We start from the raw sequence: 14123 nt of genomic DNA, 5'->3' as shown, positions 1-14123 counted from the left end.
TGGCATAGCCCAACATTTGTTTAATAGCTGGGCATCGCCCTGCTTGTTGGTGAGAAAATCAGATGGTACATATAGATTCTGTACTGATTATCGTAAGTTAAATAAAATAACTAGGCCCGATGTGTTTCCTCTTCCTCGTATGGAAGACTGCATTGACCAAGTTGGTGCATCCAAGTTCGTGAGTAAGCTGGACCTCCTATAGGGTACTGCCAAGTGCCGTTAACCCAGTGTTTCTCAACCCTGGTCCTGGAGGACCCCCAACACTGCACATTTTGAAAGTCTCTTCTTTCTGACATACCAATTTCATGTCTTGGAGTTTCTTCTAATGAGCTGATTAGTTGAATCAGGTGTGTTTGATTAGGGAGACAAAGAAAATGTGCAGTGTTGGGGGTCCTTCAGGAGCAGGGTTGAGAAACACTGCGTTAACCAAACATGCCCAAGAGGTAAGCGCTTTTATCACGCAATCAGGATTATACTCATACTCTGTTATGAGTTTTGGGTTGCAAAACGCACCGGCAACCTTCCAGAGATTAATGAATTGGGTGGTTTTGGGTTTGGATGGTTGTGCCGTCTATTTAGACAACGTTATTATATTTAGTGACAATTGGGGACAGCATCTGCAGCGTTTATAGGCATTGTTTGAGCGGTTGGTTGAAACGCGCCTTACCGTCAATTTGTCAAAATGTGTGATTGCCCAGGCCACAGTAAAGTACTTGGGAAAGGAGGTGGGACAGGATAAAGTACGTCCTCTCCAAGCTAAAGTTTTGGCAATTGAAGGTTTTACTCCTCCATCGACCAAAAAGGAGCTGATGCATTTCTTAGGGCTTGCTGGTTACTATCGGAGCTTTTGTCCTAATTTTTCCACTGTTGCCTCTCCCTTGACAGATATGTTAAAAGGATCTACGAAATTCGAATGGACTTTGAATTGTCAGAGAGCTTTTCATTCATTCATTTCATTTATTTATAAAGCACAAATAAACACAACAAAAGTTGACCACTGTGCTGTACAGAGAAAAAAAGAAATAAAAGACAGAAGTAGTAAAAGACATCACTAAAATTTAAAAATAAAACAAGAGTTAGAATGAATGAAATGCAAGACTAAGAAGATGAGACTGTAACTTTGATTTAAAATCATATAAAGATGAAGCAGATCTTACAGATAAGGGAAGACTGTTCCATAACTTCGGGCCGGCCACTGCAAATGCACGGTCACCTCTCATCTTCAATCTTGATCTTGGATACGACAGAGTAATACTGTCTGAGGATCGCAAGCATCTAACTGATGAATTCACGTTTTTGACAATGTGAAATTGTTATTGTTGACATCCCCAGTCCTTGTGGCACCCCAGTTTGACCGTCCTTTTAAAATTCAGGTGGACACAAGTCAGGTTGGTGCTGGGGCAGTTTTGTTACAGTCAGATCAAGACAGAGTGAATCATCCTGTATGCTTCTTTTCGCAAAAATTTAAAGTACATCAGCGAAATTATTCAGTAATCGAAAAGGAAGCTTTGGCTGGGCGCTCCAGCATTTTGATGTCTATGTGGGGGGAGGCACAGAGGTGTTGGTGTACTCTGATCATAATCCTCTGACATTTTTGCATTCGTTACAAAGTCCAAATCAACGTTTGATGCAATGGGTTTTATTTTTACAACCGTATAACTTGAAGATTCAATATATCAGAGGAGTTGATAATGTTATGGCCGATGCGTTATCTTGCGCATTTGATGCGGTCACGTAATGGTTGATTCTCAATGTGGTCTACTTTCCCTTTGCTCTCTACTATTTTTCTCTATCACCTTAAATTGCTTTCAGGATCTGCATTGCTGGGGATGAAGATGGTTGGTGGGTGAGTTAAAAGGGTTAGGGGGATTGGTTCCAGAGTTTCTGCATGGATGTTATTTTTAGCGTAAGTGTTAGAGTGTAAATGGGTGTTTGATAATTGATCTAACTTTATATTTTTGTTTTGCACTATGGATTTGGTTTTAAGGACTGGTTGTGTGGGAGCTTTTGTTGAATGGTCGTCTGGTTCCAGTATGGGGGGAGGGACACACAGTTTCTGCCAATCTCATCTTGAGTGTATATAGAGTAATACTGCATCCTTCATATCTCCCAAAAGTCTTTAGTTTTATTATATTTATAACGGATAGATACGCTAAACCGAGTCTTTCCGAAAAAAGCCGAGCTCCTGGAGGCGTGTCTGCTGTCAGTGCTGTGGGCGGAGCTAAAGAGTCACGAGCGTGTGCAGCTTTTGTGTAGAGATCGTCTGCTAGCTGGACATCATTATACAAAAAAAAAGAACAAAACGTTTGTGTTGTTTACATTATATGCACTTGTGCGCCAATTGCCAACAAAACACAGACATCTGATGCAGCTTTACTCACCGCCCGTGATCTGCAAATCCAGAGTGAACTGGGACTTGTTTACAAAGTATCCGTCACCGAAATCCTGGGAACAAACAAACAAACATACGTGCACAACTCCGTTGCTGCCCCGGAAAACAAACTTCATCCTCTGTTCCCTTGACGCCGTCACATTTTAACCGCACAAGATCTTATAGCATGTGATCTCGTCATATATCTAAAAAATATCCTATGGTTAATCTACATTAACTCAAAGCACGTATGACGAAATATTGACACTTAAACTGTCACGTTTAATAAAAGAGAGAGTATAGGGAGGCTACTGTGTCAAAATGATTGATGACAGGTGTCATAATAAATCACATTTATCGTCCGGTATGAATATTCCTATGGGGGGTGGATTTATAGAATGATTGATATTGAACTGTCAGGTTGTATTTAAATAGTTGTTATTTGAACTCCCTTTAACCCGACTGATCTGTTGACCACATGTGTGAAAAATGGATAAATTATAATCAGGATGATCATAATATGACAAACAATAACCATCATTATTAGTGCAGAGCTAGACAGTCAGTCTCTGTCTCACACCCACAACCCACACACACACACACACACACACACACACACAGCCAGCCAGCCATCCCACCCCCATATACCACAAAATGAGTTCCATTGAGTCAAGGAAAAAATTAGTTCTAATAAAATACTTTGTCTAAGTTTTGCTATCCATTTTGAATGTCTTACTGTTATATCATCATAGCTCTATATAATGATGTTGTAGACAATGTTTTATAGATTTTTAATTATAATAATGTTATAATAATGTTATATTAACTAATTGAGCATATTATTATTTTTTTAGAAAGTATTTTTCACATAACAAGCTTTCCGTTTTAGTCACAAATGCTTTGGAACTGATTGCATTCCAGGAACCTGATCGAATCAGTAAGTTTTCTCAGTCAATGTTTTTTCAAAAACTTAAATGTCTATTTTTTAAATATTGATGATTTTTGTATGTCTGTGTTTTCATAAAATAGCGGTTGATCAACTCATAATCCGGAATTCGATTGATAATCCTGCTCAAGGTAATAAAAAAAAAAAAAAAGCTTGACCAATGTGGGGCGCGAACCCAGACCCTGTTGTACCACAGTCAAATGCACTACTTACTACGTCATCATCTATGCTGAGCAATCTGTGTATCTATCTGTCGAGTTATTTTTTTTACAGATCAAATGTTCTACATGTGTCTTTCGTGTTTTCACAGATATATAATACTATATATTAAAACGTTGAATAACCTAACGAAAAACTTGTTTTTCTTTGTTTTAGACATCCAACAGTTTCTAACGCAACCAGGTTCTGTGGATTTAGCGCAGTCTTCCGACTTGACTGGAGAGGCATCGTCAACTGAACAGGATGCAACGCCAAGTACCTCCACCAGGGATCGCTATGATGATTCTGAACTTCCGTCAGGATAACATGTGAATCCGGTAGATGGACAGAGGCAAAATAAAAGCCCGGCGGTCGGAGGTATGTTTTATTTTTGATAGTTTTAGTTAAACGATTTGTCTTAATTTTATCTTAATTTAAAAATTATTTTAGTTTCTAAATTTAAATGTTATTTCATAATGTGATATTTTTTCTTAATTTAACAAATTATTTTACTTTCTAATTTTAAATGATTTTCATAATGTGATATTTTATCTTGTTTTATTTTTATTATATTTTAATTTTTAAAAATTTTATTTCTTATTGTCATATTTTACCTTAGTTATTTTAGATTATATTTAAAATGTTTTTAGTTTTAAATGATCTCAATTTCACTTCACTATGCTTATAGTATTTTTTTATATATTTACAGACACCAACTTAAATGATGTAATCAGTTGGACATCTACACAGCTGAACGCATGGGAACAATCCTCTTGGAGCAGTGATTGTGAAGTGGCCCCCAGAGGTCGTCAGACACCGTTTGCATTTCGGGAAGAAGCAGTAGATGATTCTCTGAATGGTCGAGGTGACATTGAAAATTTAATTGTTGAAATGATAAATTGTCTTAGTAATCAACGTGAAGAAATTCTCACCAAATTGCATCAGCAGCATAATGAGATTTACAACAGACTTGCCATTTATGACACTTACTTCAATGAAATTCGCGATCGTCTGAATAGACAAGATGACAGAATTCGTGAGCTGATAGACAGCTGTGCCCGCTCTTCCCGTGAAATGTTTGAAAATTTTGCAATCATTCACGACACGTTACGTGAACACTTACGAGAGCGTCGTCTGATTGTGGATCTCCTCGGTGCTATCCATCACCAATTATTTCGTAGATAGATGACATCCTGTTTAGCTTTGCCACATCTCTTACATTGCATGTTTTCATTATATTTTAACAAATATATTCATGATTTTCACACTATGATTTAAAAATTGTGTGATCTTTTTGTCACTGATTTTCAGAAACATTTATTCAATGACATATCTTTTTACACTGTAGTAATGTATCTTTTCAAAAATTGTATTCAACATATTTCAAACTTGTATTGTTTTCACTATGTTTTACTATATCATTATCTTTTTAAGTGTACTGTACATTTTGAACAGTTATTATGTGACTTGTTTCTCTGTACTACACACAACCTGATTTAATGATTATCAGTGTATTTGACATATTACAATCTTGTGTCTTTTCACACTGTGTTTTTAAAAAACATGTATCCACAAATATCTTGTATCTTTTTACACCATATTAAAAAAAACTTGTATCCATGAGACATCTTTTTCAATTTGTTTTTAAAAAATGTTATCTTTTTCAAATATTGTATTCAACATATTTTAATCTTGTGTCTTTTCACACTGTTTTAAAACATTTATCCAAAAATAACTTCTTATTTTTTTTACACCATATTAAAAACTTGTATCCATGAGTAATCTTTTCAATCTGTTTTTAAAAATTGTATCTTTTCAAAATTTGTATTCAACATATTTAAATCTTGTATTGTTTTCACACTGTTTTACTATATCATTATCTTTTTTTAATTGTGCTGTGTTTTGAACAAAGTTATTATGTGATTTGTTCTATACTCTGTACAATCTGTTTTAACGATTATCAGTTTATTCAACCTTTTATTGTTTAACACTGTTTTACTATATCATTATTTTCAAAGTGTGCTGTATGTTTTGAACAAAGTTATTATGTGATCTCTTCTAGACTCTGTACAACATAACCTGTTTTAATGATTATTACACTGTATGTTACTATGTGATTTGCTTTTGTACGACACTATATCATTTTAAGTGTACTGTATGTTTTGAACAAAAGTTGTTATGTGATTTGTTTTTAGACTCTGTACTACACATTTTAACGATTATCACACTGTATGTTACTATGTGAATTGCTTCTGTATGACACTATATAATTTTAAGTGTACTGTATGTTTTGAACAAAAGTTATTATGTGATTTGTTTTTAGACTCTGTACTACACATTCTGTTTTAACGTTTCATGTTATTTTCACTGTTTTACATTGTATGCTGATGATTTAGTCACTGTTTTAATTTGATTTGTTTTTGGTCACACCTATTCCATTTGTTTGTTTACGCTGTATTATATATTAATTTGTTTTTGTTCACCTCTGTAAAGGTCACAACGCGCAGGTAATACAATACGGTAGTGGTTTTCGTAATACATCCAATCAGACTTCCTCTTCAGAAAATGATAATTCCGCACAATCGTCGACTAGTCGCGCAACGCCCGATACGAATAATGCAGACCGATCCAACAATGCAGGATCAGCTTCTGGTACTTCGCTACCGAGTCGTGCCGACATTGCAACATTGTTAGATCAGGGAGGAACTGTTAATGTTTATCATGTTTTGCCTAGACCCAGATTCAATAGCGTGGAACTGCAAAGATCCATGAATCTGAGGGAGATTAACTCTACCGATTTGGCAGCGTATCACATTTTCTTTCACGACACCATGGCTGAAGTAGTATCCTTAGCCCGACACATCGGTGGGGATGGTAGTGTTATCAACTTGACATTGAAAGGTCCAAATTTAAAATCGGATGTTACAGCTGTTTTAGCACCCAATAATAATTATGATGTTAACATTTTCATCGATCAAATCAGCAGGATTTTACAAAGTGACGATCAGCTTATGTCGGACGACCAGATTGAAATTCAAGCTAACATAGCCATGAATAGACAAGGCGGTGGCACTCGTCGTAAACTTGTAGATTTATCTCTCAACGAGGTGATTAAAAGAAAAAAGATGTTTATTTTGTCCGATGAATGTTTCGAACAAATTATGTTTCTCTATCTGTCTTGCACGTTTTTTGGATCCTCAGTTACCAGAGAGCGAATTGGAATCGTGTGCACTGAGCATCCACAACAACGCTGGTTTCTCAATCAATGACCCGATTGCTCTTCATCACATAGGTACGTTTGAAAAACTGTTAGACATCAAAATTGTCGTTTTTTACAGGACGAGCAGTGGTGGGTTAGAAACATACAAAAACCATGATGAACCTCACCCTAGAACCGTCTTCCTATATTTACACGACGAACACTTTTACATGATTCTTAATCTGACTGCTTTCATCGGTAGTGAGTTTGTATGCGAATATTGCTACAAAGAGTACAATCACCCTAGAAATCATCATTGCAAGTATGTCTGCAATGTGTGTTTCGATGCAAATTGTCACAAATACCCAAAAAGAACAGTACACTGCACCGATTGTCTGAGGTATTGTAAATCTACCTACTGTTACGACATGCACAAGAAAGCTCCGCCGGGTAAAGAAAAGCCCCCCTGTGACAAAATAAAACATTGCAACTTGTGCAATAGGCGATATGAGGTTACAGGCACCACTGCAAAACATAAATGTCCTGACATTCGATGTGCGCATTGTAGAGAAGATCTGTCGGGTCAAGGGGAACATCGTTGCTTTATTCAACCTGTATCGCACAAGGAACCTAGCACAAAATATATTTTCTATGATTTTGAAACTCGTTACGATGGTGCAAAGCACACTGCGAATTTCATTTGCGCAATTACTTTTAAAGGGGCAAGATTTGTGGCCGAAGGTTCCGACTGTATTGCTCGACTAATCAGTCGTTTTAGACAACCCCGATACAAAGGGTACACCTTCATAGCTTATTGCGCTTCCAGATTTGACTCATTTCTGATTTTGGAGTATGTTTGCAAAGCAGGGCTCGATGTAGATATCATAATGCAAGGATGTAAATTGATCTACATGTACGATGATGCTTTTGACCAGCGATACATCAATAGCTACAGTTTCATACCGATGGCCCTTGCTAAGATGCCTGCGGCGCTCAATGTAACCACGACTGAAAAAGGTTATTTCCCCCACCTTTTCAATAGGGTTGAAAATGAGAATTATGTCGGAAATTATCCAGACAAAACATACTACGGGTATGAAAACCTCTCCGATAAAGATCAGGTTAAGATTGATGCATGGTACAGCACGGTCTCTGATAAACTTTTCAGCTTCAAGAAGGAGTTGTACAAGTACGGTGTCAACGATGTGGTCTTGTTACGCGAAGCCTGTATGAAATACAGAGAGTCGTTTATAGAGTGCACCAAAATTGACCCGTTTACATATGTCACATTACCGAGCTGTTGTATGGGGATTTTTAAATCGCAGTATCTCGAAAGAGATACATTGGCTCTGACGCATAATAATGCGTAAGACCTACTCAAGTGCATCGATTCAATGGCTCGAGTATGTCAAAAAGACTCGAAATGTGGACATTCATCATGCCCTGAACCATGGTGAGGTGTCGATTGGTAACTACTATTTAGATGGTTACTATGAGGAATCCGGATCAAAGTACGGTCTAGAATTTAACGGTTGCGTCCATCATGGTCATGAATGCCGCTTTGAACCCCACAATACACATCCCTTACACATCCCTTGTCACACGCGATCTCAGGCGATCTCAGAATTCAATTCGATGACAAAATTGAAATCCTGCAGAACGCATACGGTTTGAAAATGGAAGTTGTTTGGGAGTGTGAATGGGGAAAAATGAAAAAAACTGACCCCTCTGTGATAGAATTTATGAGTACTTATTCTGCGCCAGAGAGGTTGAAACCTAGAGAAGCACTCTTTGGCAGTCGTACCAACGCGTATAACCTCTACCACAAAACCGCGGGTGATGAAAAAATAAGCTACGTGGATTTTACGAGCTTATATCCTTTTTGTCAGTCTAGGAAGAGCTATCCAATCGGTCACCCCGAAATTATTTTCCATGACTTTGAACTGATCGAAAATTATTACGGTCTTATTAAAGCTACCGTGTATCCTCCTCGCAAATTACTACACCCGGTTCTCCCTTTCAGATGCTCTGGAAAACTCATGTTTCCCCTATGTGGAACATGTGCTCAGTCTGAAAACCAAACAACAAGCTGTAACCACACTGATGAAGAGAGGTCACTCACAGGTTGTTGGGTCAGTATTGAGCTTTTAAAAGCCATTGAGAAGGGTTACGTGGTAGATAGGATCTATGAAGTTTGGCATTTTCCGCAACAATCGGATACATTGTTCTGCGATTATGTAAAGACTTTTTTACAATTGAAACAGCAGGCCTCCGGTTACCCGTCATACGTTGTCACGGATGGTGACAAAGCGACTTACATTCAGGAATATTTTGAAAAAGAGGGGATTCATCTTGACCCCGAAAAGATCAAACACAACCCGGCTCAGAGGTCAATAAACAAGTTAATCTTGAACAGTCTTTGGGGTCGGTTCTCGATGAGGTCGAATTTACCCCAGACTTATCTGGTGAGAGACCCTGAAGAATTTACCGGAGTTGTTTTTGGTAAAACTGAGGGTCTAAAATTTTTCACATTCGTCTCAGACGATGTTGCGCTTGTCCAGTATAATACCACAGAAGGTGATGAGCGCGAGACTCGTGACATTAATGTGTTTGTTGGTGCATGTACAACAGCACACGCCCGTCTGGAATTGTATGAACTCATGGATAAACTCGGCGATCGCTTGTTATACTCAGACACAGACAGCGTTATATCAAGGGATGGGGACTGGGTACTGCCTCTGGGTGATCATTTGGGGGTGCTGACGAATGAGATAGATGACGATGATTATATCACAGAGTTTTGCTCTAGCGGACCAAAATCTTATGGTTATCGTACTGCCAAAGGGAAAGTGGTCATGAAGGCTAAGGGTATAACGCTGAACGCTAAAAATTCGCAAGTTATCCGATTAGATTCTCTGATCGACTTAGTTGATGGGTATGTGACATCACGTGACACTACACAATACATCCTGGCCCACACTGAAAACATTGTGAGGAATAAAAGGACTCTCACATTGCACAACAAATCAGTCGTTAAAAGGTTTAAGGTGGTGTATAATAATCAGACAAAAGTCTGCGTTTTCACCATAGTACCTTATGGCTACTGATTCGATGATGCACAGAGGGTCGCGGGATGTCTCTGATTTCGATTTCAGACTTCAACATCCATTCACTGCAGTGATAAGTGGTCCTTCTAATTCGGGGAAGAGTTATTTTGTAAAAAGTCTGTTAGAAAATGGGTTAAATATGAATTCTAAAAAAAATTAAAAACATAGTTTTTTTGTATGATTGTTGGCAACCTCTGTATGATGAATTACTTAAATTGTATGACATTAAATTTGTGGAAGAAATACCCGAGAGTCTGAATAGTGATGATTTACTACCTGTGAACTAATCTTCTAATTATTGATGATATGATGCAAGAAGCTAGTGGTAACAAAGAAATCGAACGGGTCTTTACACAGTATGCGCATCATCGTAATCTCAGCGCTATATACATTATCCAAAATGTATTTGTTCAAGGTAAATCCAGCAGAACCATTAGTTTAAACACCAATTACTTGATTCTGTTTAAAAACCCCCCGGGATGCCAATCAAGTCTTGGTGCTAGGACGCCAAATGTATCCTGGAAATGCTAAATACTTTTTGGAGTGTTATCAAGATGCTACCAGCCGACCTTTTGGATATTTAATGATAGACTATAAAGCAAAAACTCCTGAACAATTCCGCCTCAGAACCGGTTTGCTTTCCGACCGCCAAGTGGTTTATCTCCCGAAAAAAAGAAGAACGTGATCAGTTCGCCATGTCTGCCAGACTTTGTAAGCATCTACCGTTGTTAAAACTGATACATAAAGCTACGCCTAAACAACGATGGCTTATTTTACAATCAGCATCTGACGAACTCATTTTGACATTGTGTGAAGTAGCCCTTAACATCCTCTATGGTACAATCCCTATCAACAGACAGCAGTACCAGAAACCTAAAAGAAGAAAAAAGGAAATTTCATTTGTCACCAATAAAAAAATTGGTATATCTGCCAAGAAGCGAGTCTTCAATCAGACTGGAGGATTTCTTTTACCACTCCTAAGCGTTGCAGTACCCTTTATTTCCAGCTCAATAGCTTCTAGACGGGGTTAAGGATGGAGTATGTGGAGAAAATGTATTTAGTACCCCAACACCAGCTGGAAAAGCTGAAAAATGAAAACATTCGCGAGAATATTCAACAGGTCATAGAGAACGATCTGGATGCATCCATAAGAAATATCTTACTCAGGTCTGATTTGAGTCAGTACGAAAAAGCCAAACTCTACTCAAACATCCTGAACAGGTTTTTGACAATCGTTAAACAAGGTGATCGGGAGAGTAACGTTTTAAAGCTATCGCTACCGTATTCTGAACACGATCATAAAGACGAACAACCAACAAGAATGCATGAAGACAACGGCGGTATGGATGACGTTGTGAGTGAAGTTCTGAAGAATTTACCGTCAAGAAGTGTGAAAAACAGTAGATACATATTAGACAAAATGTCTAAAGCTAAAGGACTGAGTGCATGGAACAAGTCAGGGGAGTTTGTGTTCAGGGGGAAAGCTATACCTGGTTCACACATGCTCGACTTGTTAAAGAATGTCACAGCACCGCAAAAGGTTCGGGATGACAGAAGACCGCTAGGATGGTCAGAGTTTCTACACTCATTTGCCGAGTTAAACATTCCTTTTTCTACTGTGCCGAATCATAATGTTAGACGGGCAATTAATTCTTTAAAAAGACCTGATACTGCTACACCGGAATATGAAAGACCTTCTAAAAAAGTAAAAAGTTCTGATATTGTTACAGCAGAGCGTAAATTGTTTTCTAAAAAAACAAAAAGAACACACACTGAATACATGAAAATTTTTCAATACAAACATTTGGTTTTTAATCTTTTCACAAAGCACGATACCATTTTATCATTTTTAATGTAATCATCGCTATACAGTTTCATCACGTCGTTATAGTCATGACCCCTGGCCAAATGATACAGAAAAAACACACAGTGCTGCCCGCAAGTGTCCGATTCAAAATCCTGGACACGTCTGTCAGAATATATAGTCTCATCAGCAATGGTTAGCAGAAAGTTTTTGATGGTGGCTGGAAAGCGGTCGCTGTCAGGGGGATTGCCAAAACTGTCAAAAAAATACCCGGTACCATCACTTTGTAAATAAACAGCCAACCAATGTTCCCCCGATAACTCGGCTGGATGGGTATTCATTATCAGCATGGATGGTAAGTTTCTTAATGGTCTTTCAGGCAGTTGATCGCTCGGGAGAACCCCGAGAAAATTAACATTGCACGAAATTTTGTCCATAATGGCCGTGAGCTGTACGGTGTTCATTTCAATAGTAATCGACCAGAACCTGTCTGCGGTTAGAAATTTCAATCAGACTGTCAAAAACAGCATAAACAATTAAGTTAATAGTACGCAGTAACGGCTGTCTGAAGCGGGCCTCAAGTCTGATGTTACCGAACTTGATGAGTGATATGTGCTGACCACAGTCTTCGTCAGGTGTAAGATTAAAGGCATAAAGGGTGTAACCGTTCAGAAAATCATTTCTGTCGATAGAGAGCGGTTGATTTTTAAGATGTCTTCCATACGCCATCGTCAACTGATAAAATTCTCGTACCGCCAACCCTGATTCAAAATTTGGTTGTAGTGGTTTGGCGGGGAATTGCTGACCGTCGACGTAGACTGCAAGGAACTCCAAATTGTAATGTTTGAATGCAAATGGGTTTTTCTCGTAGGTGCCTGTGAAGGCGTCATTATCGACCATACCCAGGATGATAGATTTTGGTAGTGTTCCTAAAAACAAATTTTCTTGATTTGAAACACGAGACCCAGCCGGTATGGAGAAATTTTTCAAGCAAACTCGATCTATCGGATACTTGGCTGTGCTCGAGAGTAATGCCTGGGCATGTCCCAGTCTCACAGGCGGTGATACAGTGACTTTCTTGACGAATAGGCTCGCTGACTGAATATTTAATTTGTACGCCACATCACCATCTCTCATCAGGCAGAATTCGTCTTTGGCTCTGATCATACGTATTTTAATGTCCACACCATTCAACATTAACTTTTCCTGAAAGAAGACATCGCTGTGTATAGGTGCCAGCAGTTCCACCACTCGACTGTTCGCTGTGTAAGAAGCCCTCCTTGTCAACCCCTGGTTATCACCGCCAGGGTCGGTCTCATCCATATGACCGGCTGTGTCTTTGTAAAACAGCCCTGCGGAGAAAAGCGATTCCAGCGCATCTTTACTGTAGTTGATGAGACTCTCGATGATACATCGATAAGCATATGTGCTTGAACTCTGAGATATCAATCGATCATCGAGACTCACATCGACTTGTGAAAATATAGCAGCCCCAGGGTAATTTATCAGTCCGACCTTTGCATCATTTGCTAAATCTGTACCATTAGGTCTCGTGATTTTAAGACGTAGATACAACAATGTGTTATTTAGATCGATGTAATCTTCTCCAGTTCCAGCTATAAAAAACTCCAAAGGTGAAGAATCAGATATAGCCGATAAAGGGGGTACTTCTAAATACCCGTTTTTCTCAATAACTGTTTGCGTCAGAGGAACCGTAAATAAATCCAACTCGGACTTGATACATTCTGCTGACATGCGGTGAAGTAAGGCCATGTTAGAATATGGTTCTCTTAATTGATACGTTTCGCTTCACAGTCTTCTTACGCTTTCTGTGCACGACTGAGTGCTTCTTAGGTCTACGCTTTGTTTTCTTTATTGAATGACCACGCCTCCTTATACCCGGCGGTTTAGACATTCTATTATGGGTCATGACCATTAGACCCGAGCCATCTTGAGGTTTGGTGTTATCGTTATATGATCTTGACAACGCGTTTGAGACGACATCGGTTACTATATTTTTAGCGGCCGATTTTAGGTGGGGTTTAGCAATACTGAACCCCCTTTTCAACAAAGGTATGGCCATCCTAAACAGCCTGATTTTGGTAATAGTTAACATATTCTGTAGCATCCATCCCACGTGGGTTATAATATGACATTTAAAAAAAAAAAAAAAAGATTGTTTCACCGGTTTAAAGTGAAGTTTTACGATGACTTTCCCGTAAGAAAATGGTATTTCACGGTTTTGGTCGTCCTTCAGCTTTATGGTAATGTCTGTGATGAACTCCTTGTTGATCGATGCGTAATGGGGTTTGTCGTATCTAACACTGACAATATCATTGTTTTCACCCGTTATATGTACGCATCTCAAAAGGGGGACATACGAATCACCGACCGATTGATATTGGATAATGTCGGTGTATACGTACATTGTATAGAAACCCGCTCTGATATCGGTTGAATGAGGAACATATGTAATTTTACTCGTTGTAAAATAAGCA

The 14123-nt window shown here is 38.5% G+C and overlaps 1 protein-coding gene and 1 pseudogene across 1 annotated transcript in view; one reads left to right on the top strand and one right to left on the bottom strand.

Annotated features, from left to right (window-relative positions):
• LOC125247875 (NACHT, LRR and PYD domains-containing protein 12-like) overlaps positions 1–14123 on the bottom strand; it is a 220444-nt gene that overhangs the window by 166348 nt on the left and 39973 nt on the right. The window lies entirely within an intron of this gene.
• LOC125247928 overlaps positions 1–14123 on the top strand; it is a 35831-nt pseudogene that overhangs the window by 7521 nt on the left and 14187 nt on the right.

The sequence above is a fragment of the Megalobrama amblycephala genome, linkage group LG15, assembly GCF_018812025.1.
Source record: "Megalobrama amblycephala isolate DHTTF-2021 linkage group LG15, ASM1881202v1, whole genome shotgun sequence".
In the NCBI taxonomy this organism is placed as follows: Eukaryota; Metazoa; Chordata; class Actinopteri; order Cypriniformes; family Xenocyprididae; genus Megalobrama; species Megalobrama amblycephala.
The sequence above is the reverse complement of the archived record's forward strand: the minus strand, read 5'-3'. Positions and strand labels throughout refer to the sequence as shown.